The sequence below is a fragment of the Ovis aries genome, chromosome 3 (assembly GCF_016772045.2).
Source record: "Ovis aries strain OAR_USU_Benz2616 breed Rambouillet chromosome 3, ARS-UI_Ramb_v3.0, whole genome shotgun sequence".
Lineage (NCBI taxonomy): Eukaryota > Metazoa > Chordata > Mammalia > Artiodactyla > Bovidae > Ovis > Ovis aries.
The window spans coordinates 217,996,265-218,001,834 of record NC_056056.1 but is presented as its reverse complement, the minus strand read 5'-3'; positions in this window follow the sequence as shown (position 1 = coordinate 218,001,834).

The following is a 5,570-nucleotide window of genomic DNA, read 5'->3' as shown; positions in this document are numbered from 1 at the left end:
AGGAAGAGCTTTTAAAGTTAATTAGATGATGCAGATATTTAAAGCAGGACTTTCCTGGTGGTCCAGTGGTGGAGAGTCTGCCTGACAACGTGAGGGACATGGGTTTGATCCCTGGTCTGGGAGGACGTCACATGCCGCAGGGCAACTGAGCTGGTGGTGTACCACAGCTAGAGCTTGTCTTCTGGAATCTTAACTCTAGGGCCTGATTCTGAAATGAGAAGCCTGAGCTCTGCAACGAGAGAGTGAGCCTCGCTCGCCGCAGCTAGAGAAAGCATGCCACAAACACGTAAATAAATGAAAAATCCAATGAAACAAACATGTCAAGCAGACACGGATTTCCAAAGGGAGGCTGGCTTTGTCAATGGCTGTTACTAGTCAAAGTCTAGTAGCCAAGGCTGCTTCTTCTGCAGGGAGTAGGGATGGGCCCTGCTTACTTTTGACTCAGTGAGGCTCAGGTTTTAGGTTGCTGAGATTAAGCCCCTTTAGAAGTCAACATATTATTTATTTGGATGTATTAATGCCATCAATCCCTTCGCGGTCCTTTCTTGCTTGCCTGGGATCCACTTTTCCTCTGTCTGCCCATCTGTAATCCCAGCTCGGCTCTCTTCGATGTTAATCTCAGTAGGTGATCTAATTTTCTTTATTTCTCACTTTTCATGGTATCCCTTATACCTATTTTTAAAGATAAGGCTCCTAAGCTCAGAACCTTGTTCAGAGTCACCTCGTGTTGGTAGCAGAGCCAGGCTTTTAGCTTAAACTCATTTGACCCCTCACTATGGGAAGGCAGTGGAGATCAAGAAGGCCTTAGGGAGAAATTTGAGTAGGAGTGTGAAAATACAGATAATGCTGTATACTCAAGAGGATGGGATATAACAAAGGAAGATATAATGGCAGCAGAGAGGAGCTTGGCAACTCAGATAAAGCAAGGAGAGAGACAGGCTCCTGAGCTTTACAGCATCTGCCATTTTTATAGGAGCACCCAGCAGGAAAGCAATGAAGAATGGGGTTGTCAGTGTGACACAAGGGAGCTGAACACAGTCTCGGGTGTCTCCAAGCTGCCCTGGGATGGGAGTGCAGACAAGGAACCCAGCCACTGACTTTGTTCAGAAGCAAAGATCTGAGAGAGGCAGCGGTTAGGAAGATCAGATGAGGTTGTATATATGAGAACATGGTGGAAGTCGTGAATTTTGAGGATCATGCTTCAGTAGTCTGAGCCACTGATCTTGGTAAGTGGAGCCTTCCGGAGTCTGAAGACACCTTAGCATCTTGGGGGGGGGAGGGGGAGTGGGAATTCTTCTTTTTCTTATTCTATTTTATTTTTTAAATATTTTAAGTTTGTTTCACTTTTGGCTGTGCTGGGTCTTTGTTGCTGCTCAGGTTTTCTCTCTGCTTGTGAGCGGGGGCTACTCTCCGGTTGTGGAGCTCGGGCTTCTCATTGCGTGGCTTCTCTTGTTTCAGAGCTCTAGGCACGTGGGCTTCAGCAGTTGTAGCTCCCAGATGCTAGAGCACAGCTGTGGCTCTCGGACTTAGTTGCTCTGCGGCAAGTGGGATCTTCCTGGACTGGGGATCAAACCTGAGTCTCTTGAATTGTCAGGCTGATTTTTTTTTTTAGCACTGAGCCACAAGGGAAGCCCCCCTTTTCCTTATTATTTGCTGTTCAAATGCAAGAGGAAACATAGCAAAAATAAACGAAACATGGTGATAAATGATCCACAATTTAATATGCCTAACTGCAATCTCATTTTGCATATTGTCTATATTTTTTACTGGAGTATATTGTCGAATATACTACATGGGCAATCACGATGCCCATAATAATCCTTTTGGCATCACATAGTAAATGCTTTTATGTATTTATCAGTTTTCACAATTAAAGAAAATATTCTACCCTATTAAAGTCCCATCATACAATTATTCCATTTGATTAGTGCTAGAGCATGTCTACATGTTTATTTCTAGGCAGTTGTATTTTTGTGAAGTTTTAAAATTCGGTGAGATTTAAACATTAGCGGTGTAAACAAAGAAATTGTTGGCAAATGTATGCTCCTTCATCTTTCCCTTGTTCCCTAACAGTTTTGAATGAATGAAGATGCAGACTCTTGAGAATACAGCTCAGAAGAGTCAGAGAACATGAGTTTGTTGAAGGGGCAGAATCTTTAGACAACATAAAACTGGACCTTTTGGATTATTCTTTTTTTTTTTAATGTGGGTTTTTAAAAAAGTCTTATTGGACTTGTTACATTACTCTTTTTGTTTTATGTTTTGATTTTTTGGCCTCGAGGGGTTGAGCCGGTACCTCCCACACTGGAAGGTGAAGACTTAGCCACTGGACTAATAAACCAAGGGAAGTCCTTGGACTAGTCTCTCATGATACTTTCTATTATGTGCATGAAGTGAAGTGAAGTGATTTGGAAGTCGCTCAGTTGTGTCCGACTCTTTGCGACCCTATGGACTGCATAGTCAATGGAATTCTCCAGGCCAGAATACTGGAGTGGGTAGCCTTTCCCTTTTCCAGGGGATCTTCCCAACCCAGGGATCGAACCCAGGTCTCCTGCATTGCAGGCAGATTCTTTACCAGCTGAGCCACAAGGGAAACCAAAGAATACTGGAGTGGGTAGCCTAGCCCTTCTCCAGTGGATCTTCCCGACCCAGGAATTGAACTGGGGTCTCCTGTATCATGGGTGGATTCTTTACCAACTGCGCTATGAGGGAAGCCCCATGAATTCCTGTTAAGTTGCTTCAGTCGTGTCTGACTCTTTGTGACCCCATGAACTGTAAGCCTGCCAGGCTCCTCTGTCCACAGGATTCTCCAGGCAAGACTACTAGAATGGGTTGCTATTTCCTTCTGCAGGGGGTCTTCCTAACCCAGGGACCGAACCTGCATCTCTTAAGGCTCCTGCATTGACAGGAGGGTTATTTATCTCTAACATCACCTGGGAAGCCACTTTCTATTATAAGGGCTCCTAAATCTTGTAGGTGAAGGGAATAATGAAAACATTTCAACAATCCAGATGATGATCAAGGCCCGAATAGTGGAGACAGAGTGGACAAAAGTGGATTTGAGAGATGCAAAACTGAAGTATAATAGGACACAGTATCCACATGGATATTTGGGATGAGGGTTGAGGTGGCATTAAAGATGAGTTTAATGTTTCTAGACTGTTTGTCTGGATATCAGTGTCTCTGAGCAAGATAGAGGCTGTTACTTCCAGGAGGAGTTTGTTTGGCAGAACATAGAATAATTATCAAGGCATCTGAAAATAGTTCCATTCTCTGCTAAGTATAGGATGATAGGCTCTACTTTTGTGTAATGGTTAGTTTCATGTCTCAGAACGCAAAATGTAGAAACAATTAGTTTGAAAAATTGCTACTCTGAGGTTGCTCTGAAGAAAGTAGAAGAAAGGGGACACTTTGGTGAAAGACACCACGCTGTTTCAGACCTCATCATAGCCTGGGTTTAGCTAGAAATATGGCCTCACTTTGCGGGAGATTTCAAAAAGTTCGGAGGAAAAACACCACGATGCTGGAGGCCCTAAAGGGAGGCAGGGGTCCTGACCCTGTTTAGAGGAGTTTTGGGGAGGGTTAGCCTTTCAGGTAACTCAGCACCGAGACAAGGGAGGAGGGAGGTGGACTGGATTGGGCAGGAGATATTCCTGGAAGGACAGGGGGTTCAAGCAAATCCAGCTGAAGCTTCCGCATGGCACTGGGATGAGGTCAGAGGAGCTCATGCCAGGCTGGAAAGAGAGGAACAGAGATGGGGATGTGCTTTGAGGTTACAGGTCATGTGAGGCTCTGTATGTCAAGGGGTGAAGGCCCAAGTAAGAGGGCAGGGCAGTGGGCTCAGTGGGGACAAGAGGCCCTCAAAAGGTGTTTCAACAGTGGGCTGAAAAATTGGTCCAAGCAGGAAGAAAATAAAAGGCATTGAAGGAAAAAATATCACTAGAGGGACTTCCCTGGTGGTCTAATGGTTAATGACTCCTTGCTTCAGGGAAAGGCGTTCGATTCCTGGTCAGGGAACTAAGATCCCACATGCCAAGCAGTGCCCCGAAAAAAGAAACTGATCAAATAGGGGACAAAAACCGAGGAGAGAAAACACAGGCAAAGGACTCTTTTAGAAGAATGTTCTGTTGGCTGAAGAGGTGAATAAAAAATGTCAGATGACATTTTCATAAAATGATGGGCTTTTTAGGAAATGTTCTGAGAATGAATAAGAAAACAGTGTAGACGTACCTGGCAGGGGCAGGAGGGGATTAATGATGACAGCTGAGAACCAAAGGCCTGGGCTATCGTTGCAGCAGACTGGATACGTAAGAAATGATGTTGGAGAGCTCACCGCAGCATAGGCCATGTTGGAGAATCAGGCTCAGAAAATGGGCAGCCACTGGGACCACGGCCAAAATGATGCCACAGAACTGGTCTCGGAAGGTGCTGGCTATTTAGGCTATTAAACACCGGCTGCCACAACCCATTCGGCTGTCTGCACTGGGCCTTGGGTCAGTGCTGCTGCCCATAGCCACAGAGGATGGCAGGCCGAGTGTCTCTGATGGAGGTGGGGGTACCCTGCCTCTCCAGCTGCTTGGAAGCCGGAGGAGCCAGGATGAGGCACGCTCGTCTATGATGGGAAGTGAGCTCTGTCCATCAACGTAGAGATTTCCCAGCTAGTGGAAGGGGCATCAGTCAAATTAAAGATTTGTTTCAGGTTGTAGCAAGGAGACTAATGTTAACAGTTGGAGAACTGCAATTGTTTTAGAGGAAACTGAAGACAGCCTGTGCTCTGTCAGTGGCGACGGGAACGGAGAAGAGGGCACAGGTTGCAGTGAGAGGGCAGCGGGTGAATGGAGCTTAATGACTACTTAGATTCAGATGCCTCTGAATGCCTGCGGCTTCAGGAATTGGGAGTTGCACCGCCATTCATCAGGTGAAGGTCTGATCCCTGGTTAGGGACTCCAGATCCCACAAGCCATAAGCGTAGCCAGCAAAAGAGAAGCTAGTCTTTGTGAAAGAGCGACAGAATCCCAGCAGGGATGCCCTGGTTCTAGTCATTCATTCTTAGGTCCAGCCCCTTCTGTGTCCCTTACTCCTTTCAGAGGACACAGCCCCCTAGCCCTCACAAACGTTCCATGACCTAAGCAGAAGCTGGAGTCGGCTGCTCTGCAACCAAGGGTCTTTATGAACACCCAGGCAGAACTCTGCAAATATGTGACGCCAGCTGTGTGAAAACCATTCTTCTGCATCGCTTAAGTGTTCCTGCAGTGTGAATGACCACCTGAAAGGGGTTTAAAGGAGGTGATTTCTGCCGAGGGTGGAAGGAACATCGACGGCAGCAGCCACCTGGCCCTGAGCGACTGCACTGCTGGCGGCCAAGTGGGGAAGCTGGGTTCCACCCAGGTTGGACCTCAAAGTTCTTATTACTAAGCTAGAGGTTCTCAAACTTTTGAGTCTCAGGATCCCCTTATGATCTTACACACTGAAGAAACCAAAGAGTTTTTATGGGGGTTGCATCCACAGATATTTACCACAATGGAAATCAAACTGAGAAATTTAAAAGATTTTAAAAGAACAAAAACCCA